The sequence below is a fragment of the Pan troglodytes genome, chromosome 12, assembly GCF_028858775.2.
Source record: "Pan troglodytes isolate AG18354 chromosome 12, NHGRI_mPanTro3-v2.0_pri, whole genome shotgun sequence".
NCBI lineage: Eukaryota > Metazoa > Chordata > Mammalia > Primates > Hominidae > Pan > Pan troglodytes.
Genome location: NC_072410.2, coordinates 99823946 through 99850468, shown reverse-complemented (window position 1 = coordinate 99850468; position 26523 = coordinate 99823946). Strand labels below are relative to the sequence as shown.

Below are 26523 nucleotides of genomic sequence, written 5' to 3'. Positions count from 1 at the left end.
CTTTCCTTCATCATTGGCTGCTAAAAAACTTAGGACCAAATATGCCTCACATTTCTGCCAAATATAGTAGAATTTACAGCACATAAGTTGAGTAAAGACCTTGTTTCTGGACCCATCTTACGTTTCGTATCCTTATATTTCTTTCATTTCAATCTTTACTTACTTGTAAAGCATGCTACATCCATCATATTATACACTGACTTCATGGTTTGTCTTTTCCCCTATCCCTTTAATTTTTGTATGCGGGCCCAGTTCCTCCTCTTTTCCCAGAAGACATTTCTCACTGAGCTTGTAACACTTTTTCAGAGACAAGCACCGTCTCTGCTTCTACACTTCTGCTTTGTCATCTGAACAGACACTACTTCCTTTTAATTACACTTATTTGAAAAATGCAACTCTTATGGCTTTCAATTATGGCCAATAATGCAGATACTGAGAGATATTTTGCCCTATGTTTTATCAAGGGCAGTCATGCCTATGCTGAAGTTCAGTAAGGATGTGAAGACATTCCTTAGTCAATAAACCTTGGCTGGCTTTATCTGGATGCTAATGTAATGTCATTTAATATAGGAGGGTGTTTGTATATGGTTTCTCTGAGTCCTTAATAGTGCAGTTTTGAGAGACTGGAAAGGCAAGGCAAGGAGACCTGGGTCCATGGCAGAAGTCCACCTCCTTTCTGTTGTGTTTAGAACAGACCTGAGGCTCGGGGGCGCTTCCAGGACCCAGTGCCTTTGTGATTTTTTCTTGTCTGTTATTCTGGTCTGAGGTTTGGGACTTTCTTATCTTTCAGATGAAAGAGTGCTTTTGGCCCTTGGGGAAAAAAAAACAAAGACCCCATAGAAACCCAGTGGGACAATTTACAAAGGCCCCAACTCTTGGGAACTTTGTGGTGTTTTTCTACTCTAGACATGAGGACAGGAATCACCCAGAACCATTTTTTTCTGGGCAAGGGCCCAGGGAACAGTTGGCTATGGGAAGTTGGGGAGACTGGGGATTCAAGTTCAGAGAGGAGGGATGTCATTTCCTAAAGCTTAAAGTGATGAAGAAGCAGCAGATTTGAATGATGAGAAGTTCTGTTTGGGATCATTTTCATTTGAGGTGGAACCACCATGTAAAGATGCATTCACAGGCATTCAGACCTGGAATTCTGAAGGGACATGGCAGCCTATAGACACAGGCATTAACAACTATAAACCTCAAATCCAGCAGTATTTGTTGTTTTCCTCTAGCAAGTTACCTAGTTTTCATTTTCAAGAGCACACAGAGAATAAGCTTCAGATGACACACAGGAGGATTTCAGAGTAACAGCACTGAGCCGTTCATACAATGCACGTGACAAGGAACTCCTGAGTGTTACGTATCTTTTCCGTTATTGCACAACAAATTATCTTAAATTCAGTGGCTTTACAAAGCACACATTTATCATCTCAAAATGTCTGTGGGTCTGCTCAGCTGTGTTCTCTTCTCAGGGTCTCATAAGGTGCAATTGAGGTATCTGTCAGGCTGAGATCTCATCTGGAAGCTTAGCTGGGGAAGATTCTGCCTCCAAGCTTGTTCTGGTTGATGGCAGAATCATTTTCCCTAGTGTTTTTGGACTGAGAGCCCCAGATTCTTGTTGGCTAATGGTTTGAGTCTACCCTCAGTAACTAGAGGCCCTCACCATTCACAGAGCCCTTTGTGGGCTTTTCCAACATGGCCACTTATTCCATCAAGCCAGCAAGGAGAGTTTCTAGTTAAATCTGCTAGCAAGAGGAGGTCTCATAAAATCCAATGTAATCCTGGGAGTGACAGTTCAACCCTTTGCCATATTCTGTTGGTTAGAGGCAAGTCACAGGTCCTGCCCACGCTCAAGGGAAGGGACTGTACAGGATGTGAACAGGAGCTGGGGATCATGGAGGGTAACCTCATTGTTTGCCACTTTGTCCATGGATGGGAGAGACATGGAAAAATAATTGAAAAGCCATCTCCAAGGGACAAGCATGGCAATATGAGGTACAAGTATATTCAACATATATTCTGGCATGGAAAGCCAGATAAGACATGTAAAAGATTAGGAGTTTTGGCAATGTGGTGGGGAAAATAAGTTTTCCAAATGCACCCATTAATCACTTCACTAGTGTTGCTTCTTGGTAAATAATTTCATTGGTATAACTCTGTTGGGATGTCCCTATCATCTATTTTAGACGTCTTAGGGTGAAAGAGGGAGACTCAAATAAGCCAGCCTGACAATAATCCTCAACATGTATTATATGGGGTATTCTTGAAAGATTTTATTGGCTTTGGATCTGAACATCGAGTGGGCACAGTGATTGGCCAAAGAATATTTTAGTTGATTGATGTCTCCACTTTCAAAAAGAATGGAGTTGGTGAAATTCTGGAGAGGGGAAAGATCTAAAATTACTTACAATGTAATAATCAAAGACCTATATGAAATATCAAATACATGCTAGGTGCTAAAAATCAGATCACAGATATCCAATTCATCAATAGCCTCCACAACAAGATGTCTATCCACTAAACACATAAAGCTTTGGCCTCAGTTGTTCCTCCTGTGGCCTAACTAACCTCCCATCCCAGCATTTCCCCTGCGAGAGCTGCTGGAGACTCTTCAGAGCTGCCCATGCAAGGGGGTTATGCATCTTCATCTCAGTCTTGTCTCCCCACAACACAACCATCTGCTCTGCAACACACACCTTGGGTGCCAGGGACAGGACACTGATTGGGATGTGAAATTGAGTCTGGGGACATTTTCTCTTGACATCTCAGAATTCATCACGCTTCCAAAACAATAAAGACAAACATGCCTATTTATCAGGAGCCCAACTAGCATGGCTGCAAATATTTGTTTCCTTAATTCTGAGACTTTGAATATGTTTGATAGTGACTGAAGCCAGTCTACTTGAGTGACAGCTTCTGCAAAGCCAGATCCCACAAGGTAGGTGATGGTGAGAAGGCCCTGTTGCCCCACCATAGACCAGCAGAGGACATGCTGATTTCTATCTGTCCATAGAAACAAACATGTAAGAAAGCAGGCAGATCCCCTGTCACAAACAAAGGGGACAGAAGCTGCAAGAAAAATCTGTCAAGCAAGCCAGGGTAGAAGAGGTGGAATGTGGAGGACAGATAGATAAACATTTCATTTCAGGCTTTGAAGATGGACCTTTTAGACATCCTGGTCCCTTTTTGGTTTGTTTGTTTGTTAGTTTGTTTTCTGAATGCAGGGGTGTTTGGGGAAACATGGTACCATTTTGCAAAAAGTAAGTATGAGATTTGTGTTAAAAGACAGCCCCAGGTCTAAACGCTAGCTTTGCCAATTATTTGCTGCCCGCCTTTCAAAAAAACCCACTCTTATCCTTTTAAATCTGTTTTCTCATCTGCTTAGAAGGGAAATTTTTAAAAAGTACTTAATCTCCCAGGGTTATTGCAATAGGAGCATGTTGGGATCAGCACAGTGCAGAAGTGTCCTACACTTTGCAGAACTGCAGGACTAAAGCCAGCCTTGGTCCGTCACACACACTTTAACTCTCCCTGTGCCTGGAAATTGAAGTCTGTGATGAGAAAGGGACTGGGCCAAATTCTCTCTACCAGGAAGACTCAGTATGGGTAATGCCTCCTGTCCATACCTGACAGGCAGGGAAGACAGAGCTGAAAAGCACAAATGCCCACAGCCTTGCCTGTGGTTGAGGAGCCTGATAGTTGTGGGTGGGGCTGAAGGGGAGAGGGTCAGGCCTAGAGCAGGTGCAGGACTGGCTGGGGCAACTTCACTCTCATTCCCTGAAAGGACCCCCCAGACCCAGCCATTGACAGCTCCAATTTAACCTACAGCCACCCCTAGATCTGTGTGCCACCTCTTGTCCTCTGCTGCTGGGCAGCAGAATGGCCTACTATCTCAGGTGCTCAGACATGTTGCAGAGGAGAGAGATGGCAGTGGAGATGGCCATGGGGCTGGCCAAGGGTGCTCAGCCATTCCCATGCAGATCGGGAGGTCTGTGCCTGTGTATTGGTACAGCCCCTCTCTCTGTGCATCCAGAAACTTCACGGACATATTTGTTTACTCCATTTGCCGATATGCAGTTTGCATAATATTGAATCTGGAAAGGACACTGCATCCACTGACAGGAGTTTTCCCAGCTGGAGAAGAGAAAAAAAAGAATGAAAGAATCCAGCTTTACATTTGGGGGTAAAAATAAAGACACCAACAGTATGTGCCAGGCTGTCTGACGGATGGTTCATGGCATGGGGAAGGCCACGTCTACGGTCAGGCCATGCTCCCACATCCAAAGTACTGTTGGATGGCTTTCTCGAAAACACTCTTGGCAGCTCCAGGGATGGCTCTTTTGGTAAAAAGGATGTGCTGGGACAAAACATGGGCCTTCAGCCAAGACGCATTTCTTCCTTTAAAATGGAAAACACGCACATGTCAGGATGCAAAGAGCCAAGCCTCTCCAAGAGTGGAGGTATCCCCCTCCTTAGCATCCCTGGAGGAGGAGAGGACAAGAATGAGCTGGGCTTTGACCTGAGATGCCCGTCAGGGAGCAAACAATGCATAGCAGCCCCTCTGCCCGGGGGCAGGCTTTTCCATCAGGTGCCTTTTGCCAGCTTGCTTATATTCTCAGATCGCTTAAATACCTAGCTCAATCACAGGGTACAATGAGGCCCTTCCAAACTTGTAAAAGCAAAGGCACAAAAGCACAAAGCCAAGGTCAGTGGAAGGAAGCCCACCAGGGTTATGCTCCACAGTCCCCAGACAGCCATTCTCTTGGATGCTCTCTTCCCACTTAGACCAACAGCAGCCCCTTCTCGTCACAGACCCCTCCTCCTCCCACTGCAGGCGCTGGTGAGCAGTGGGGACTTACGCCTTGTCAAAACATCACTCTATGCATGATCCCCTGGGCCCTTCTTATGCAGTTTGTAGTCCTTGGAGCAACATCAGCATCCCCTGACAGTTGGTTAGACATGCGGTCCCAGGCCTCGCCCCAGACCTGTTGACTCGGGAAGGAACTGCTGGTTCAAAGATGCCTGGGTGATTTGTGTGCTTACTAATGAGATAATAGTGCATGCTCATAATTGGACATGGATGCCTTCTTCAGGGTCCTGCATCTGAGGAGAATGGATAATCAGCAAGGCAAGAAAGAGGAAAGTACCCCCACCCCAGGTCACAGCCCTGAGCTTAGGTAAAAGGTACTTTGGACTATAGGCCTCATGAACCCCGGATCCCAGTTATCCCAGCCATCCAATCTCTATAGTAAGGAAGCATCCGCTCACAATCCCACCCCATCTTAAAACCTTCCCAGAAGAGGGCAGACTGTGGAAGAAAAATCCAGGATGATTTATGACCATGTTTGAAAGTTCAAATGAGGGGGAAAAAATCATATCTGGGATTCTTTACTGTGAATTTCTCAATCTTTAGCCAGAGTTTGGCTTTACCTCCTCCAAGGACAAAAGTTCAGGTCCTGTGCAGTCAGGGTTAAGTTTGAAATTAAAGATAGCTGTGTCCACTGGCGGGGACATCCACTGCCCAGGCCACACTGCAGGAGGGCTGGCCCAGAATCAGAGACTCTAGCCGGTACCTTCGCTTGGTTCTTTCAATGCTGTTGCTCTTGTCTGTTCCCTGGAATCTGCAGAATGTATGAGCTCATTCCTGGGCAGATCACCAAGCTCTGCAGATGCCTCAGAGACAAGCGCTCATCAGAAGCAAAGTAGCCCTGCACACTAGCAAGGCTCACAAACCGGAAGCCTCCCTTAACATGTATTGTGATGATGACAGAAGGGCCCATCACGACCCATCAATGGTCATTAAGCACAACTGTGTGCCCACAGTGTTATTCTGGGAGAACCATTTCTCCACAGGCTCCCCACCAGGACCTCAGCCATAAATATTACAGCCATCTCACTTTGTATAGTGGGCGTGGCACCTGGAAACGCCTGTTCTGTGATTTTACCTGGTGCTCTTGTGCTTATAACCTTGCAAGAGCAATGGGAACAGAATTGTGTTTACTATAGACATGACATACTTTAGAGTTTGTTTGGCATTGTTCACATAGATTGTAGAATTGCAATTCTGGCCCATCACATGCATTTAACATTCATCATGCTTAGAAACTAAAGCCCAGGATGAGAATTGGACTTGAATACATACCCAGAAATGGTATTGCTGGATCACATGGTGATTCTATTTTTAATGTTGAGGAACCTCTGTACTGTTTTCCATAATGGCCATACCAATTTGCCTTCCCATCGACAGCGTACCAGGTTCCCTTTTCTACACATCCTTGCCAATGCTTATCTTCTTGTTTGTTTTTTTATAACAGCCATCTTCATAGGCATGAGGAGATATCCATTGTGGTTTTTATTTATATTTCCCTGATCACTGATGCATGTCTTTTTTGGAGAAATGGCTGTTGAGGTCCTTTGCCCATTTTTTTATTGACTTAACTTATTTTGTTTGGTTTTTTGCTATTGAGTTGTATGAGTTCCTTATGCATTTTGGATATTAACCCCTTATCAGATATATAGTTTGCAAATATTTTCTGCCACTCTGTAGTTTTTTTTCATTTTGCCAATTGTTTCCTTTGCTGTACAGAAGCTTCCTAGTTTGACACAACTCTGCTTGTTTATTTTGGCTTTTGTTGCCTGTGTTCATGGTGTTATATCCAAAAATGTATTTCCAAGACCACTGTCACAGAGCTTTTCTCCTGTGTTTTCTTCTAGAGGTTTTATGTTTTCAGGTGTTACATTTAAGTCTTGAGTCCATTTTGAGTTCATTTTTGTGTATGTTATAAGGATCCAATTTCACTCTTTTGCATGTGGAGATCCAGTTTTCCCAACACCATTTATTGAAGAAACTATTCTTTCACCAGTTTGTACTCTTGGTGCTCTTGTTGAAAATCAGTTAACCTTACATGCATAGATTTATTTCTTGGCTCTTTATATTGTCCCATTGGTCTGTGTGTCTATATTTATACCAGCACTATACAGTTTTGATTACTTTAGCTTTGTAATGTAATTTGAAATCTGGAAATATGAGGCCTCAGCTTTGTTCTTGGTATTTATTCAAAGGAATTTAAATCAGCATTAGGATCTCAAAGACATAACTACGCTCCCATGTTCATTGCAGCCTTATTCACAATAGTCAAGAAATGGACACCACCTGAGTGTCCATTGACGGATAAATGAATACATAAAATGCAGTATATGTATACAATAAAATATTATTCAGCCTTAAAAAAGAAGAAAATCCTGCCATGTGTAATAACATGGAGGGACCTGTAGTACATTGTGTGAAGTGAAATAAGCCAGGCACAGAAAGACAAATAGTGCATGATCTCACTTATATATGGAATCTAAATTAGTCAAACATATAGCAGTAGTAGAAGGGTGGTTGCCAGGAGGTCGGGGGAGAGGAAATGGGAAATGGGGATAGGATGGTCAAAGGGTACAGTTTCTGGAGATCTACTATACCATATACAGCTTATAGCTCACGACACTGTATTGTATTCTTAAAACTTGCTAAGAGGGTAGATCTTATGTCAAGTGTTCTTACCACAAATAATAATAATAATAATAATAGCAAAGGGGGCATGGAAGCCTTGGGAGGTGATGGGTATGTCTGTGGCCTTGAGGAGGGAGATGGTTTTATGGATGGACACTTATTCCCAAACTCATCAAGTTGTATACATTAAATATACATATAGTTCCTTACATGTCAACCATGCCTCAATAAAGTAGTTTTGTTGTTGTTGTTGTTGTTGTTGTTGTTGTTGTTGTTGTTGTTGTTTGAGATGGAGTCTTGCTCTGTTGCCCAGGTTGGAGTGCAGCGGCACAATCTCGGCTCACTGCAAGCTCCACCTCCCAGGTTCATGTCATTCTCCTGCCTCAGCCTCCCAAGTAGCTGGGACTACAGGCACCCGCCACCACGCCCGGCTAGGTATTTTTAGTGGAAACGGGGTTTCACTGTGTTAGCCAGGATGGTCTCGATCTCCTGACCTCGTGATCTGCCCGCCTCAGCCTCCCAAAGTGCTGGGATTACAGATATGAGCCACCACACCTGGCCAATAAAGTAGTTTTAAAATAAAAAAGAAGGGGACTTGGACAGGTAAACAGTGCAAATTTTGTTTTGTTCTTAAGGGCACAACAGTCATAGGGTTACAGCTGTTTTACATTTTCTTTCAGGCAAAAATTATTAGAGCAGATTTCACCGTATAAAGCTGTGTGGCCTTGGTTATCATTGTCCCATGTGTTCAGGTAGATCCAAAATGACTTTCTGAAGAGAATCTTGGCCTTACCCACAGGTACATCCTGGCTTATCTCCAAAAGGAGATATAAGAGCTTTCTATTCAGGCAGGAGTTCTTGTAAGGTGACACAATTTTGACAAGAGTATGTTAATCTTACTCCCACCTTGGGTGACTGTTAAAACATGAGGCTCTACACCTCCCCACTTCCCTGCAACAGAGAATATTTGCACTCCTGCTAGCTGTCAGGGAACATAACCTTGAACTTGGTGCCACTCAAACTGTTCAATTCCCCTTGATTGAGAGGAATTGTGTTTAGGGAGTATTTCCCAACAGGGAATTGTATTCGTTAAGGTAATGCTAGCTGTTCTAACAGATAAATACAGAATTCCCAGTTGCTTAACACAATGGAAGTTAGTTTCTCGTGTACATCACAGTCCAATTTAGGTTTTCCGGCTCCGTATCCTTCCCCCAGGCCTCCAGGAGCCCAGGCTTCTTCTTTCCTGTGACTCCACCCTCCTGTGGGTCCTGATATCCTTTTCCTTCCAGACAGCAGATAGGGAAAGGGGTTTTAGAGGGAACACATTTACTTTCCAAACACTTCTGCCCACCTTCAGTCTCGAGGCCACACCCAGTTGCAATGAAGGCTGGGAAAAGCATTCATGGTAAGTGTTGAGGAGGGAAAGGAGACAGGCTTTGGTGAACTCACAGTAGTTCTGCACAAAAATGCATTGATCTAAATCATTTAAACTGACCCCAGACTAAGCCAGTTTATCTGAGTGCTGAGTATCTGGGAAGCATTGCATGCTTCACAATAGCTATAGAATAGCTAGAGATAAGCCCTCAGTCTAAACAGGGGCAGGAAAGGAAACTCTGGGTGCATGGAAGGGTAGGGAGGATTTCACATCAGTGTCCTGCTGAGGATAGCATCGAGACTGGATGATGTCTCTTTTCAAGAAGTTCAGATAGCCTTCTCTCAGGCCTCTGAATCTAAAACAGTAGTGTCCCCCACCCCGCTTCTAGCTCCTGCTTGTTTTTGTTTAATTACACTGTGATTCCTGTAACCATTGTGCTTCCCTCTTGGCCTAGGCTGTTGGGAAGCTTAGACTGCAATCAATACAGCCCATCTCTAGCAATTAAGCAAGACCCTAAGGGATGCACTTTTTGAACCCACTTCATACCTGATTCCATTCATCTTTCCTATTCTTACTTCCCCTCTGCCTCATGTTTTGGAGTCTTTTATGTCATCTTGCCATCATCCAACTATCTTTGTAAACTACATCTCATCCATTCAAGGAATAAAATGGTAAACAACAAAATAAATAAATAAATAACAAAAGACTGATACACAGAATATGGGATAGTTAAGATGCAGGAGCCACTAGAGAAAATTGGAGACACTTTCCATTTTCCTTCTCTTCTTGCCACAGTGTTGGCCTTATGGGTGTGGCTTCTTCATTGTGGTGACTCTTAGTGAGCAAGGCTCTTCCTTGGGCTCCAGGCATCTGCTGCACACACAGGGTTGGGGCAGTCTTCAAGAAGACACTTTCCCAGCTCGCAGAATACCCACAAACTCTAGGAGAAGCCTTCTCCAATTTCTCAAGGGGATGGGAATCTTTGGGTTGCTCCCTGATGTACGGGGGTGGTAGTGTCACTGGTATGTTTCCCACTGTGTTTCTCCCTGTGTCTGTGCATCATGGCCACACGTCTGCTACCCAGCAGCTCTTTTAAAAGCCCTACCTTCGAGGTCCTTCTGAGCTCCATGGGCAGATTAGCCAAGGGGCAGCATAGCCCACTGGTGAAGAGCAAGACTTAAAGAAGCGTTGCTCAGCATGGTGGCTACTGAGCACTTGAAATGACACGAGTCTGAACTGACATGTGCTGTAAGTATGAAATACACACAATTTTGAAGAGTTAATAGGAACGAATATATCACATTAATACTTTTCAATATTGATTACATGTCAAAATGGTAACATTTTAGATTGGTTAAGGAAAACAAGTTATTACAGTTAATTTCCCTGTTAATTTTTAAAATGTTTTTAATGTGACTACTACAAAATTTTAAATTATGTACTGGGCTTGTCATTGGTGCCTTACATCTTATTTGTATTGTGCAGTGTTGTTCTAGAGTCAGACTAACTGGATCTGAATCTTACCTCAGCTATTTGATAGCTGTGTGACTTTGGCCATGTTATGCAATCTCTCTGGGTCTTAGTTTCTTCATTTCTGTTTTTTTTTTAAATGGGGAGTATAGCGGTTGTGAGTATTAAATAATTAAATTTGTAAAACAATTGCAACAATGACTAGTGCACATTAAATGCTAGATAAGTGTCAAATAAAATACAAATTAGGAAGTGTCCTTCTTTCAGTTCCCCTTCCCTGGGGCATTCCAGGGCCTGAGATGCTCTCTCCTCCCTGTGTGAGTGCTTAGTGCATCCAGGAGAAAGTGCCTCTGTGGGCTGAGAAGACAGGAAACAGAACTGTGAAAATAAGAGTACACCCATCCCTGGATTGATTACCTGTAGATGCAGAAGTGATCACCCACGGCAATTCCAATCAGAAGCAGGAAATTAATTAACAAGGAGAAGAGGCAGGTCAGGAATGGATAACCAAGTGCCAATACGGTGGAAATTGTGAGTGTGGAAAGTTACCAGAGTTGACCAAGGAAGAAGTCACCTGTGGAAACTTGCCCCTGAATGCTATGGCCCCACACTCCTCATCCTGCCCTTGGCTGAGCTGACCATGGGCCTCCTTTGAGTTCCTTCTAGTTCTGTCTCTAGGGCCTGAATTACCAGCCATTCGTCTAGATAAACTTTCCCTCAACTGCCCAAGTTTTACTCACCTGTACATTTATCATGTGGTCGGTGGGAAATAATTACTTTCTCACTGGAGGACACTTACTTATCTGAGGTCACATTTTTTTCAGTGTTTTACAAACAGGTGAAAGTGTTGCTGCCCCATCACACCATGGCCCATTTTCCATCATTATCACTTTTTGGCTTTAAGATGGGTGCTTTATTCTGATCAGACATCCAAAGTGAAAGATAAATAATCCCCAGGAGTCACTGCTTCAGACATGATCACCTAACAACTGGGTAGGAATTAAAAAGACTAGAATTAGAGGGGAAGGGACCAGATACCAACAGGCACCAAAGATCATTTTGCATTTATCTTCCTTCTTAGGAGAAGGCCTTCACAGGTTTCCCCCACCGTCTTCAGTTCCACCTTGACCCTCTTCATCAGACATTCAGTGAACACGATGTGCTAGAGATGGACACACTCCGATCCATTTGAAGCAGGCTCTCTTCCCACTCTTACAGAACAAAGGCAGACAAGAGCTCACAGCCTGAGAAATTGGGATCTAAACTCTTATATCAAGATCCCCAGGCACCTACGTCTGATACGTTTTCCGTCTTCCTGCCCAAGTTATCATTTGGCAATGACAATCCTCAGGCAGAGTACAAAGGCACTCGTGTGTCTGGCCTTGTACTCCTTTTGCTCTCAGATGGGAATAATAATTCATGCTATGTCATAGTTTTATCACAAAGTGCTAATAAAACAACATGCATGAAAGTGCTTTGACATAGTGCTTTGACATCAATGAGGTTCAAAGGACAAAGAATAAACCCGCATGTGTCCCTTATGTTTTGAGACTCTGTATAATTAGCATTTAAGAAAACCCTGCCTGACCTGCTTTTCCATTTCTCCCAGTGAGGCACTGCAATATTCTCTTCATTGTTGGTAATTTTAAATTGTCAACTGGGCCACAGTTCTCAAGGTCACCTTGGTGGCCTTCTTCTGGCACCTCTCATATGGAATTTTCTCAGCCCCCTCCTCTTGGAGTAACCCAGACACTCTCATCTTACCTCCCACATCACACTTTGCTTCTTAGTGGTAGCACCTGAATCTGATTTACTCTAACATCTGCCTTCCCTCCTGACCAACAGTGCCTAGTACAGTGCTGTGAATAGAAAACACCAACAAATATTTCCCAGAGAAAAGAGCAATACAGTCCCCAAAGAAAAAATAAGCTCTTCTGCATCTTTGGCTATGGTTTAAAAAGTACAAGGTCAGCTCTTACACACATGCACACACACACACACACACACAGACACACTTCATTAGGAAAAACAGGGCCTGTGGGCTCCAGTTTACCTGGAATTGTATCTAATCTCTTACCACAAAGCTTCTGATGGGCACTTGGTCATTAAGGTGTGGCCTGATGTCTTGGAAAAGCCTGAGCTTCCTGTTAAAAGGGAGAAAGTGAGGATTCCATGCCTCTGCCTGCACTCAGCTCTAAGTCTTTGTTAGAGAACAAAGACTTTAGGGAACTGTCTGCCTGTATTGTGTGGGTTCTGTTTTCAAGGACAAAAAATATTAACTTAAGGGGAAAAAGTCATTTTGAGAATTTTCTTTAGTAAAATTAAATCTTACCTAGAGCAACTTTTCTTTCTCAAGCAGAGAAGTTCAATCACCCACCCCCAGCCTTCTGAATAGCAACTAAGAAAGATAAAACCATTTTTCTGCTCTGAGATTATTAGCGATCAAGGGCACTAACGAGGGGGCATATGAGCAGCTGGCTTACAGATGTGTATTTAAGATGCTTGAATCTGCTGCTTAGGAGAAGCTGGGAGGGGCTGTCTGGGAAGGAAATGGGCAGTGGGTGAAAATGTTCTGAGTACACATGACGACACCAACACCTCGCTCATGGAGAACACGTGAAAGAGCAAGAACTCACAGTGTCTGACCAGGTGTACCTGACAATCCATATACTTGCAACATCAATCATGGTGTAGCATCCTGGTGAGCTTGAAAGAGGCCCTACCCTGTCCCTACAGCCCAAAGGGGCTCAAGTTCAGGTCTGGTGGTTTTTCTGTTCCAGTAGCCCACCTTCCACCACCTCCTGTACCTTCCAATATGCCCTGCCCCACACGCCTGCACCCTGCCTGTCCCCTAAGGTTCCTCCCTCTCACCATGTGACTTGGCCAATTTATGTCGTAAGCAGCCACACTTTCCCTTCTGGGAGGCATGGGGCATTCAGCGCTCCTGTATCATTCCTTGGCCCCACACACAAGCTCTCAGCCTTCTTTCAGCACAGCACAGCCCAACAACCTAGTACTTTTTGTCTTGCACCTGCTATACTGGGGGTTCTCACTCCATTCCTATCCTCTTCATCCTCTTTCAATCCCTTAACAACACAGGCCTCAATGACTTCAAGAAACCAACAAAGAGTGGCAAAGACTCCCCAAGTAAATTATAGAAGAATTCAGTAGAAGACACAAAGGTTCAGTTACATTCATAAGGAACCCATTTATTCATCAGCAAAAACTCACCAAAAGATCCATGAAAAGAATTCAGAGGTCCAAGGAACCTTGATGAGAAAAAAAGGCTCTCTTTATTTTCACAACCTTCTCACTGAACTCTAGCATTTCCTTCAATTATGAATGCAGGCAATAAACCACAGTTTCAGCAATATCTATGATTTGCCAAAGTAGAAATCAGATTTTTTAATATATTATGATTGTTAAGGATTTTTTCAAGCATATGACAGTTATTAGACCCCCAAATAGATCTTGCTTTGTAATGACTTAATAAAGAAGCACACATATGACTGTACCACATACTTGTTTTATTTATATTTTTGATAACTGTATTTCAATATAATTAACTTCCTTTGCAATTCTATGTATTTTATTATGGGCATTTAAAAATGTGATTCTGAGAATGAATCCACAGGCCTCACCAGATGCCAAAGGAGTCTGTGGAAAAAAGGAAAGCATTGGTTGAGAACTCATCCTTCCCCAACTCTCTATAACTCCCGTGCATGCCCCCACCCCGAAGATTCCTGTGACAGGGTCTTAAGCTGCACTGTATGCCTCTGAGCACTTGGACTTGAGTTCTCCTAATGCCTCTAGAAGTGATAAATATCCATGCTCATGTCAAAAGCAGGAAACTCAAAAAGTTTATATGCAGGCCAAGTGCAGTGGCTCACACCTGTAATCCCAGCATTTTGGGAGGCCAAGGCGTGTGATCACCTGAGGTCAGGAGCTCGAGACCAGCCTGGCCAACATGGTGAGACCCCGTCTCTACTAAAAATACAAAAATTAGCCGAGCATAATGGCATACACCTGTAGTCCTGTAGTCCCTGCTACTGGGGAAGCTGAGGCAGGAGAATCACTTGAACCCGGGAGGCGGAGGTTGCAGTAAGCTGAGATCGCACCACTGCACTCCAGCCTGAGTGACAGAGTGAGACTCCATCTGAAAAAAAAAGAAAAGTTTATATGCAGCACGGGAGTAGGAAGAGGGGAGTGGGAAGGACTGAGGAGCCAGGAGCCCTGGTTTCTGGAAGCCCTCAGAGCTCTGTTTCTCTGGAGCAGGGCTAAGCAGCCTCTGCCCTGGCACTGTGGCAGCCAGGTCACCTGTGTCATGCCCACAGGTGGGGAGTCAGAGGGGTCCATAGGAAAAGCCACCTCTTCAAAGGCCCAACCCACCTGAAAATACACCTCCAGCCATGAGGTACCTGCTGATTCCAGACCAATGAGGGCAATGTTCTCTTCCCTTTCAGGAAAAGAAGAAGAAATTCTTTTGTGAACATAATTCTAAACTGGGTGAGAGATATTGTTAGCTACTCAATTCCCTACCCCTCACACTAATTAAACAAGTACTTTGGGTTAATTAATTTGTAGGAAAGGACTATATTGCTGAGTGTACATTTATTTTCTGGGTTTAAACTGCTCTACTTCTCAAGTTAAAATTACTTTGCTTCAATTTTTCTTTCTTTCTCTCACCTTTAACTTGAAGTCTGTTTGCATGTTTTCTTTTTGCAGTTTGGAAAAAAATTTAGGGGGAATAGAAAGAAGGTTATTTGGTCCTTTGAAGAGAGAAATCCTGCTCATGGATTTTCTGCATTTAATTCATTGGAGAGAAAAGAGTGATTGAGTGAACAGAGTGGGAAAGGGAGGGACGAAGAAAGGCAAAGGGGGCTTTAATCTTCTCCCAGTGGAGGCAGGGAAGCTGCCTTCAAAATCCAGGGCACCTGGGACCCACGAGCCTTTGGAGACCCTTCCACAGCCAGGCCATGCTTGTCTGACCAGAGAACACTGGGCCACAGCTTCCTAAAACGGCCCAGAAGAGGGGAGCATTGGGCTCAGCCAGAAATGCTCCTGCCCTCCCAGTGCTCACTGCCTCAGGCACTTTGATCAGAGGAAGAAAAGCTGAGAACTAAGAAATCATTCAGAGCTCAAGCTGAGAGGGGGAGAGCTGATAAACCAGGGAAATACTCTTTGTAACATGAGCTTGTATTTCTTCCTTCATCTTTAGGCATAAAGAGAGGAGGCAAAATACATGGTCATCAATACTGGGTGATAAATGCTCAGAACTTCTGGGTCAGCTCAAGGGCTCACTCCAGCCTGCAAAAGGGAAAACACCTGACATAGGGCATGCATCGAGCTGAATACACACAGACTCCCACTGCTATTTCCCACTGCAGAGCCCTCTGGAAATGTACTCCTGACTTTGGGCAGGACCAAGATGTCAAAGGGCTGGGAGTCCCACAGGTCAGTAATTGGGATTCATTTCAGTTCAGTTTATGAAAATCAGAAACTTTAGTACTTAATAAGTGATAAGCGTTGTGCTATAGAAATCTAGGACCAAAAGATCTATAGCAGATGGGGTGCCCACACACCTGTAAACTGCCTGAACTGGGCCTGGTTAATATCCTTTACAACTCTCCAATTATAACAAATTGATAAATATATTATAACTAATTGATAAATGGTATAAAGACTGTACTCACCAGGTCAAGGATGGCAAAGATAAGTGAGTGATTAACTGGGACCAGTGATATCCAGGATGACTTCAGGGTAGAGGTGATAAGCTCAGTTTTGATGTATGAAAAGGAGTTCCTTGGTAAAACACAGGGGGAAATGATCCTCTATACAAGAGAAAGAACCAATGCTAACACACAGAGGTGTGAAACATCATGGTGTGTTCAGTAGTTAGGGTTGACTGAAGTATGATGTCTGGGGAGGTGGGAAGATGAGAGATGAGTCTGGGGTCAGGTCAATAAAGGCCTGTGCCACACCAAGCCTTGTTTTCTGGGGATTTTATCCTGGTGGAGTGGTTTTAAACAGAAAGTCACATGATCAGAAGTGTATGAATGTGAGTGTGCTATGCACACGCATGCTGGCAACAGAATCAGAATGGTATGCAATATAATGATTTTTCTTTTTGGACATGCTGATTTTAAAGCACCTCCTAGGGACATGGAGGGAGCAGTGGGATATATGGTCCCACGGCTCAGGAAGGGAATCTGTGCTAGGGATGCAGATTTGGGAGCTGCCGGACTGATGGTGGTGGTGGAAGTCACAACAAGGAAGAAACAGCCATGAAACCGCACCTCTGGACTCTGACTCAGCTGGGTAGCTCACTGCTCTGGAAATTCCTAGAACATCGGGCTTTAAAGAGTCCGTAGAGATTAGCCCTTAACCCTCATTTTGCAGATGCAGGAGCTGAAGACTAGGGGCAGCTCTGGCCCTAGCTTTCTGGTCCCTGACTCCCACCCTGGTCTGAGACCTGACCTGCTGCCCCACTCTATCTAAAATAGGACAAGGGAAGGAAGAGAAAGGGGAGATAAGAAGGACGAGGTGGCAAAGGTTTGATTTAGAGGGAGTCAGTCACAGCCAAAAAGATGAGGTGAAGACAAAGGATATTAACCAGGCCCAGTTCAGGCAGTAGGAGGAAGAGAAGGAAGCTGTAGTCCCCCACTAAATGGAGGAAAGCCTCAACCCCTTTCCTGCACTTAAGAAATCTCACTCAGCTCTGATAAGGGAGCTGCTATCTCTTCCAAGAAGCCTTTCCAACAAGCAGAGACGGAGCCACCTTTCCCTTCCCTAACCTGCATTGGTATTTCTTGCATGGCGGTTTCCATATTTGGTCATGAATTGAAATTATTCATGGGCACGTCTCACGTTGCTCTTGACTGTGGATTGATGGATATCATTGTCTGAGCCCCTAGAACTGAGCGTGGGCAGCCCTGCTACAGAGCGGGGGCTCAGTAGATGAAGCTGGAGGAGTCGAGGCTCACTGGGAAGACACGAGAGGGCAAGGCCGGCAGAACCAGATCCACGGATGAAAAATGTGAGTAGACAGACAAGGAAAACCAGAGCAGAGTTTGAGAAAAACATGGGGTTGCCATCTCCCTGGAGGCCTATCCCAGCTCCCCCTGTTTGAGTCACAGGCTGAAGAAAGCCCAGGTGACTTGACACCCGTCATACCAGCTCTGGCAGAGGCAGGACGGGATGATCTAATAGATATTTTCCAGCCTTCATGTCTATTATCCCCAAACAAAATGACATGTGCTTCTGAGTAGCTCCTCTCTGGTTATGTGCACTATAATTAAGCACATAGTACACACCCACCTAAGTCTGCACAGAGAGGGTGGGAAAGCCAACCCTGGCACAGCAAAACTGCCTCACTGAATCAATGCGAAGTTTCTACATCAGACTGCTGGCTGTCAAACTCATCTGTCCCACGATGGCCTCTGAGAACTCTCAGTTAAGCTCCATTCAAGACCCCAGGGAGTTGGGGAGGGGCACTGGGCTAGGAGGAGTGGTACCAGGACTCCAGCCTCTGTTCTGTCACTAAATGGGGCCCCTTTTCTCATCTTGGAATCTCTATTTGTTCATCTGGTCTACCCACCTGGCTACTCTCCCTACTCATGAGCCCTGGTTGTTCATGGTTGCTGCCCCTGCATGGCTCTGAGATTGGACCCTTAGGGCTCCAGCAGTCCCCAGAGACCCATGACAGCCCCACCCAGGTGTCCAGAGGTTGTTTTGTGGATCCCAGCAGAGGCATTCAGTAGGGCCTGGAATCACAGCATGATTACTCTCCCAGATCCAGTCCTAGCCCAGGCTGGAATCTATGTCTTTTATCAGGGGCACTAGGTACTGTATTGATTCAGTCTTGTCCACCCAGAAAACCCAAGGGCCTCTGCCAGGCTGCAACAAGCTGAAGAACACTTATTGCAGACCCTCAAAGAGGTCCCTGGTGACCAACCTCCCAAAACAGTCTCTGCTGATTTCAGGCACCCAGACGTGCCCTGGGGCTTCTTCACCAGTGTAACCGGACTCGGGACACCTAATGCCTTCAAAGCTCCTTCCCTGCTAGGTCTTTCAGGAACAGATCATGTGCATCTCCTTTAGCCCTAGGCTGACCCCAACATCTCATGCCAACTGTTCCCCAGAGTCTGTGTGATTTTGGCTGGCCAAGTGCAGGCCAGACTTAGGGAAGGAAGATTGTGGAAGGAGAGATTGAGTGGCATCCAGCAGTGGTAGGAAGAGATTTGACATCTGTAGAGTGTCCCTAAGCAATCAGGCCTCCTGTCCCCATCCTGGAAAGTTGTCATATGTGCAAGAGGGAAACAGGAGACCATGGCCCTGCCAAAACCCAGAGAAACACCTTCAGACTGGGGAGCAAAGCTCAATATGGCTGCATAGTGTACCCTAAAACTTAAAGTATAATAATAATAAAACTAAAAAAAAAAGCTCAATGTTAAGTCCTGTGATTCTTCCTCCCTCTCTGACATCCATCCCCTCTCTCCACCCCTTAGTCACAGCTCTCCAGGCATGAGGATTTCAGGCTCCTTCTTACTCCAGCACAACCCTACTGCAGCAGCCAGAATGACCTTTAAAAAGTGGCCTCTTCACAATGTCACCTAGCTATAAATCACAGGAGCTCCCCATCTCCCCTGGGAGAGAAGATCCATGAGCCTCTTCTCCACATCCCCATGGCCACTCCAACACAGCACTTCTACTGTCATCCCTTACTCCTCCCCTCCTGTATTCTGCTCCCAGGCCAGCCCACGAGTTCTACTTGTATCCTTCTTTTGCCATCCCTAAATACCCAATGATGCCACTTCCTCCATGCCCAGCCACACCTTGCCTCCCCCTAGGAAGCCCACCCTGACCTTGCCAGCTCATTCCTCTGCCCAGGACTCTCCCTGGGCCTCTGGGGGACAGTACCTCTTGGCCATCTCTTACATGGTCTTATGAATTACAGCATCCAGCTCTGTCCTCCAACTCTACCTCCTACCCCTTCTCCAGGCTGGAGAGATTGTTCAGCACCCCTCATGTTGCCAGAGTGGGATCACTCATTCTTCCACTGCCCTTACTATCTTGTGAGCATCCCTGCTGGTCTCTGACCAGAGACCTGCCACAGCGGGAACCCTACACAGTCCAGTCTGTTTTTCTCCATTGTCTTTTCTGCCTTCTGACATAGTATTTATTTATTTATTGTGTGTTTAATTTATGTCTCTCTCTTCTTCTCAAAAACATAGCTGCATGAGGAGAAGAATGTTTGTCTGTTTTTGTTCACAGCTGTATCCCATATCTGGCCCAGTACTTGACCCATGGCAGGCACTCTATAAATATCTTTAAACAGGGCCAGGCATGGTATCTCCTGCCTATAATACCAGCACTTTGGGAGGCAAGGTCAGAGATCACTTGAGGCCAAGAGTTCAAGATCAGCCTGGGAACATAGCAACAGTGTGTCTTAACAAAAGATACAAAAATTAATCAGGTGGTGGCACGCACCTACAGTGCCAGCTACTTAGGAGGCAAAGGCGGGAAGATCCCTTGAGGCCAGGAGTTTAAGGCTATAATGAGCTATGATTGTGCCACCACACTATCCTGGGTGACAGAGTGACACCTTGTCTCTAAAAAATAAAAAGTCTTTGAACAAATGAATGAATGACTGGATGAATGTATGTTATCATAAGCAGCAGCCATGCAACATCCCAGTGTAGGTAGATTCTTTCCACGTGAGACCCTGGGAGAAGCTGAGCTGAAAGATTCTTGGCCTAGGTGTCAGGTTCCCTGAGATCTGGGTGAGCAACTTTTTCTGTCTGTGCCCTCAGTTTACCTACCTAAAAAAATCAGGAGCTGACAGGTGCACCACTGCTGAGTCTGTCAAGAGCAACTCCTCATCAGCAGCCCACTCCTGCCCACTCGCTGAGATCCCAAGGCCTCCCCTGTAAACTACCCACAGGCCTTCGCCTAAGTCTCTAATTAGTAGCTAGTCTTATAATCATTCTCTCTGGTCAATACCACATTCATTATGGGCTTTCAGTCATTTTATTTCCCAGACCAAGGCATACACAGAACAGGATACTCAAAGAGAGGAGGCAGCCAGCTGATGAGGCCCAGTGCTTGGGCTGCAAGGCCGCCTGGCTGCCAGAGGGCTGAGGGGCCTTGGGGTCACACCCCCCACCCCCTCCTTCCACAGCGACAGTGGATGTCTTGCTCTGGAACGCAGTGGGTGTTCCCTGGTGGTGATGGTGGTTTCCTGCCCCAGCCCCTCGCACCTTCCACACACACCTCTATACTCATTGGTTTTCCTTCTTGCCTAGACCAGAGTTGCTCTTCCCTTCTTTCTGTGCCCTGTAGGAAGAATTCAAACAAGGCCCAGACTCCAGGGGTGGGCTACCACTTGCAAAGTTTCAAGGGAAGTGTCAAGAAGGGCACTACTAACGTGTCTGTCCATCCATGCCTTCCCATGGGACAGAGAGAGCCCATCTATGTGATTCGATTTTTTTTTTTTACATCTAGACTTGAGGTTTATATTGTTATTTCTACTGTAGGGATCCAGTTAACCCACCAGATCAAATTGAAGCTTTTTCCCAGAGAGCACTGCTTTGGGGGTAGCCCTACCCGAAGTCTCCACGAGTGGGTGGAATGGGAGCTGAGGCCTTAAAGGGTGGGAGGCAGGATTTGAGTGCACAAGAGGAGAGAGGTTGGAGGGAATTTCAGCAGGGTAGGGTGAGAGGTTTGAACACGGACATGCAGCAGGCTTTGGGAAGCTCTTTTTGAGTTGGAAGTTTCTTGACACAGACTACAGCTGCCTCCATGAAGCCCATACTGCTGTCTAAAGGGCTACCTACGGGGCCTGGCCCACACATCAGGCATGATGTCAAGGCCAAGTGACAGCTTAGGGAGAAAGTTAGTATGTGCAGAGGTTAGGAACACAGGCTGTAAGCCAGACCACTTAGGTTCAAACCTGGGTGTACCACCACCTACTGGCTAGATAACTAGTCAAGTTTCTTAACCTCTCTCCCCATCTGAGAATGAAAATAATTGAGCACCACCTCACAGGATTGCTGGGGCAATTAGATAACAAAGTATGAGCAAACCCTTAGGCCCACACCTGGGACAGAAGAAGTGCTCAACAAATGCTAGCTATTAGTATTATTATAATTACATATTCCTTCCCATCACTATTGCCCTTCACCACCACCACCACCAAACATAGCCCAAATGATCACACGTGGAGCCTCAAGACACACCTTGGGCCTCCTCTTCAGCCAGTACACCTCCCGCCACTCATCTATCGAAATTCTGCAACTCCTCTGAGGGGCCAGGTTCTGGTTCCAAGGCAGCCAAGTCCCCAGGCTCTGTCTGGGGTCCCCACTGTCCTGTCAGTGAGAAATTACAAGGTAGCCTCCTATCAGAAGAAACCAGCCACACGGACGAGGAGATGCTCCCTGAAGGACACTGGGAAAGTTACCAGGCAGCCGCTCTAGGAGGAGACCTGAGGATCTGACTCCCCATTGGGGTTGCAAAGTCCTTCTCTGAACCCCAGGCCTTCCTCTTTGCCATCTCTTCCTTCTCTGGAGAAGCTGCACCCAGAGCAGTCAGCTCTGCTGACCAGCTCTGCTGGTCAGAGCCTTGCACCCAGGAGCGCCAGCAGTCTTTCCAGACCAATCAAGAATCCGCTTCAGATGGGGAAAACCCACTACTACCCATCTCCGGCCTCTAGTCTCAATGATTTCAACTGCCAGAAAAAAAAAATTTATGCAAATCAGGGCCAAATTGAAAATCTGTTCATCACTTCTTCTGGTGCCTGGGGTCCCTTGTTGGGGAATTTTTAAATGGCTCAGCTCATCTGAAGCCAAAGAAGAGAGAGGAGATAGATGGAGTCATGCGTTTTTACAGAGATTCTTAAGAATTGTCCTTGTGGAAACCCCTCTGCCCATCTATGCTGTGGTGGGGAAGTCTCATTCCATGACTGGCTCTTACTAAAGATATTTCTCCCTGCACCTGACAGCCCGGGCATGCTTCTGTGGGGACTCGCTTGTGTGGTGGCCTTCAGGAGAGGCATTTCTCATACCACTGGCTCAGAAAAACCCAAGGCTTGCTTATTGAAAAAGCAATCTTTCTGCTGCCCAACAGAATGCAAAGCATCGGTTTTAACCACTCCCCTCCGCCACCAAAAAAAAAGTCCACCTGTAAAGGCACTTCTTGTCAATTAAAACTGATTCCACCCAAAAAGTGGAAAATGTGGTGTGAGCCAGGCTGTACCCAACACATTTATCACGTGTCTGCACAAACAGAAGATCTAATTTAAAGAGCCATGGGGATTCCCTTTGCACGACATCTTCTGAGCAGAAAGTCTTATGGGCATTGAATTTGGCTGCAGAATTTGACTCAAGGTCTGGTCTTCAAATACCCTGCAAAAGGAGCGGGCTCTCAGAGGCTGCCCTTGGGACCATGATCACTTAGCAAAGCCCTCCCTTCACTCGGTGTAGTAGTCGGGGCTCTCCAGAGAAGCAAAATCAATAGGATATAAATATATACAGAGGGAAAAAGACAGATTTATTTTAAGGAATTGGCTCATGGGATTGTGAGGGGCTGGCAAGTCCAAAATCTGCAGGGTAAGTCAGCAGGCTGATAATTCAGGTAAGAGTTATGTTGTAGGCTTGACTCTAAATTCTGCAGAGCAGCAGGCTAGAAATTCAGGCAGAGTTTCTATGTCACAGTCTTGAGGAGAGTCTTCTTTTTCTCTTTGAAAAACCTTTGTCTTTGCTCTTAAAGCCTTCAGTTGATTGGACGAGACCCACTCACATTACGTAAGGTGATCAGCTTTACTCAAAGTCTATGATTTCAATTACACATTTAATAAATACCTTTGAAGCAACATCTAGGCTGATGTTTCACCAAACAACTGAGCACCATAGCCTAGCCAGGATGACACATAAATTAACTGTCACACTTAGCATGTTCCTTCCACACCCTGGCCACACACCTAGCCAGTCTGCCCCACCTGCACCCTGGCAGTGCCCGGCTCCCTCTCCTTGGGCACGCATGCTCACTCACAGCTCTATGCTTTTTCAAGCAGCCTCTCCCTCTCCCACTGTAAGGCACTCCTCCCCCATCCCTTGCCTGTTCAAACCCTCCCTTTACCCTCTAACACCCAACTCCAGCTCCACTTCTCTGATGGAGTCTCCCTCCTGGAATGTCCATAGCCTGCAGCCAGACTTGGATCACACACCTCCTGAACTCCTTTTTCCTCCTTTTGTCTCATTTCTGAATTAAGAGATTGGTACACACACCTCCACCTCCCATCTAGAGGAGGGCTGGGAAGATGAAATGGATGCAATTACTTGACTGGAGAGGATTTTCTCTGCAAGGAAGGAAAGCATAATGATGGTAAATGTTGGATTAAAAAACAAATGAACAAAATCAAAACAGAAAAAGGGAAAGCCATGAAAACCCGGAGGTTGTTCTGACTGAATTGAGCTATAAACACAAGTTGAAGAGAGGTCGGTTAAAGAAGGTGAGTTCATTGTAGATAAATACATTAAATAGCTCCTATTCAAGCTAATCTGTGAAAATGCAAATTATTCTCTGGCCCTGCAATAGAAGTCACCTCAGAACTGCAGATGGGGCTTCCAGCAGACATGGGGACAACATTAAGGGAGGACAGAGTGAGTCACTCCATGGAGACCTCTCCAAGCAAATGAGTTCAAAGTTCTGCTTTTAATCGATTCAGTGTGGGATATCACTGGGCAGCATTTCCTCTGAAGATAAGGACAGCATTGATTATCAGACAGGGAACCCTGAGGAGCAAGGGGCCTGCGCCAGATCAAAGGGCCAAAACCAGCTTCAAGCGGGGCGTGCTGGCTGCTTTACCAGAATGAGTACAACTCCCAGCTCAAACCCCAATCCCTGACAGGCAGGAGAGCCTAGAGCCAGCCCACTGGGAGCCAGTCACCAGCTTGCAGGAAGGAGTGGAAGAGGAGGGAGATCCACAAAGACTAGGGGCATTTCTGAATGACAGAGTATGGCAAGTCTCAATGTTTGCTGTATTCTCAATTAATTATTAATATTGTTGAGCATGAAAAAGTGTTACATGCCCTATGCTAAATGCTGAGGAAATAGCAGACAGCCTGGGATCATGCCTGTAGGAGATGCATTCTATAGCAGGGAATAAAGACATTGGGCAAGTCCAGGTTGAGAATCCGTTATCCAAAATGCTTGGGACCAGAAGTGTTTCAGATTTCAAACTTTTTCAGATTTTGAAATATGTGCATACATGTAGTGAAATATCTTGAGTATTAGATCAAGTTTACACTCAAAATTCATTTATGTTTCATATACCCCTTGTACACAGAGCCTGAAGGCAATTTTTTAATAACTTTGTGCATGAAAGTCTGTGTCAAGTACTTACATGTGGAATTCTCCACTTGCGATGTCATGTTGGCACTCAGAAAATTTCAAATTTTGGAATGTTTTGGATTTCAGATCTTTGGATTAGGTATGCTCAATCTATACTACACATAATTGCCAAGATAAATCAGGTGGAACCACACACAACTTTGTTATTTGTTTCTTGCATTTTGCTTTTTGAGACAGGGTCTCACTTTGTTTCTCAGGCTGGAGTGCAGTGGCGCAGTCACAGCTCACTGCAGTCTCAACCTCCTGGGCTGAAATAATCCTTCTGACTCAGCCTCCCAAAGTGCTGCTGGGATTACAGGCGTGAGCCACCGTGCCTAGCCCGTACACAATTTTTAAAGGGCAAAGTGACATCATGGGAGCAGCAGGCTTGTCCTTGCTGAGGATGTGGAGGGAATTGCAGGAATGGTTACTTCTCTAAAACAGGAGGCTCCCAGCACTGCCTTTGCTCCTTATCCCTCCCTGCTCCCAGTCAGCTTTCAGAGCTTCAGTCCAGCCTGGGGAGGGATGGTGGCAGATCTTAGACTGGATTAGATATCCCTCCTACATGTTCCTTTTGTGATCTGTGATGTCCCCCACCACCACCATCCTTCCATAGAACTTCCTGTGCTATATTTTAATTGTTTGTTTCATTGCCAGTCTCATCCATTGAATAACAAGCTCCTTGCAGGCAGAGGCATGAGAGTCTCATTCAAATTTTACCCCTAGGACCAACAGAGAATGTGAGACTTTGTTAGCCACGACTTCAAGTGCTGCCTACTTAATGCATGTTTAGAAAAACTTCACTAATAATGATAGCTGCCAGTGTTTGAACAGGCATTGTGTGTCACATGCTGTTAAACACTTGGCAAATATTGGCTCCTCTAGCCTTTGCAATAATCTTTTGAGTCTGGCATTATTATCCCTATCAAGCAATTAAGGGATGCCCCGAAGTTCAGAGAAACTAAGTAATCTGCCCAAGGTCACACAGTGTGAGACTAGATTCAAATTCAGAACTGTCCCTGGACCCCATAAATGCTAGTGTGAGGTCTCCTGGAATGAGAGCACAATCTCTGCTGATGCACAAGGAGAGAAAATTCCTTCCTGCCAGATGCAAAAAGAATCCAAGGAGCTTCGAGTGCTCAACAAATGCATCCACATGGAAGGCAGAAGGATTTGCAGTTGTCAAAATTGAAAGCTCCCAGAAATGGGGCTCCTAAGCCTGCAAGATCCTCTGTAAGGAGGTAAAAGCAGGAGCCAGACTCCACTCGTCTTCTCCAGGAGAAAAAGAAAAAACCTAAGCCGGGACATAGGGAGGCAGCCAGCCAAATAAAGTGGAAGGAGGCACAGGTATACGTCATCAATGTCCCTCCAGGTTATCAGCATCCCTCTTACTCTCATCAGGGCTTCTCTCCAAAACTCAGGGCCGGCAACATGCAGCAAATCCCAGAGCTACTTCCAGACTCAATTGGGTCTGGGGAAGGAAGCAGAGAGAGAAACAGAGCATGTCACAGGTGAGGGTCAGGCACAAACTGACAGGCTAGATGCATGGGCACAAAAGTGGCAAGTGATTTACCTGCTGTCACACTGCAATCCTTAAGTGGAATGTGCTAAAACAATCTAGACTGCTCTGCCTGTGGAGGTATGTGTCTCCCTAAAGAGCCACTTCAGCCTGCTGCTTCTCCCTGTGGAAAACTAAGAGAGGAGTTTGTCATCACGGAAAGAAAGAAAAGAAGCCTGCTCATTTCATCACAAAAACTTCAGCGAGCCTATGGCAAATGGTCTCAATTCTTCCTTCCAC

The 26523-nt window shown here is 45.4% G+C and overlaps 1 long non-coding RNA gene across 2 annotated transcripts in view; it reads right to left on the bottom strand.

Moving 5' to 3' along the window:
• Positions 1-13853: 13853 nt before the first annotated feature.
• Positions 13854-26523, bottom strand: part of LOC104004903 (uncharacterized) — a 181165-nt gene continuing 168495 nt past the window's right edge. Inside the window, exons 4-5 of one of the 2 annotated variants that reach the window (XR_010149609.1) lie at positions 14727-14793; positions 13854-13994 (exon numbers count right to left, since the gene is read on the bottom strand). This is a non-coding gene — a long non-coding RNA (uncharacterized LOC104004903). Of the gene's footprint in view, positions 13995-14361; positions 14494-14726; positions 14794-26523 lie in introns of both variants that reach the window. The other variant, XR_008546192.1, reaches the window with a different exon arrangement.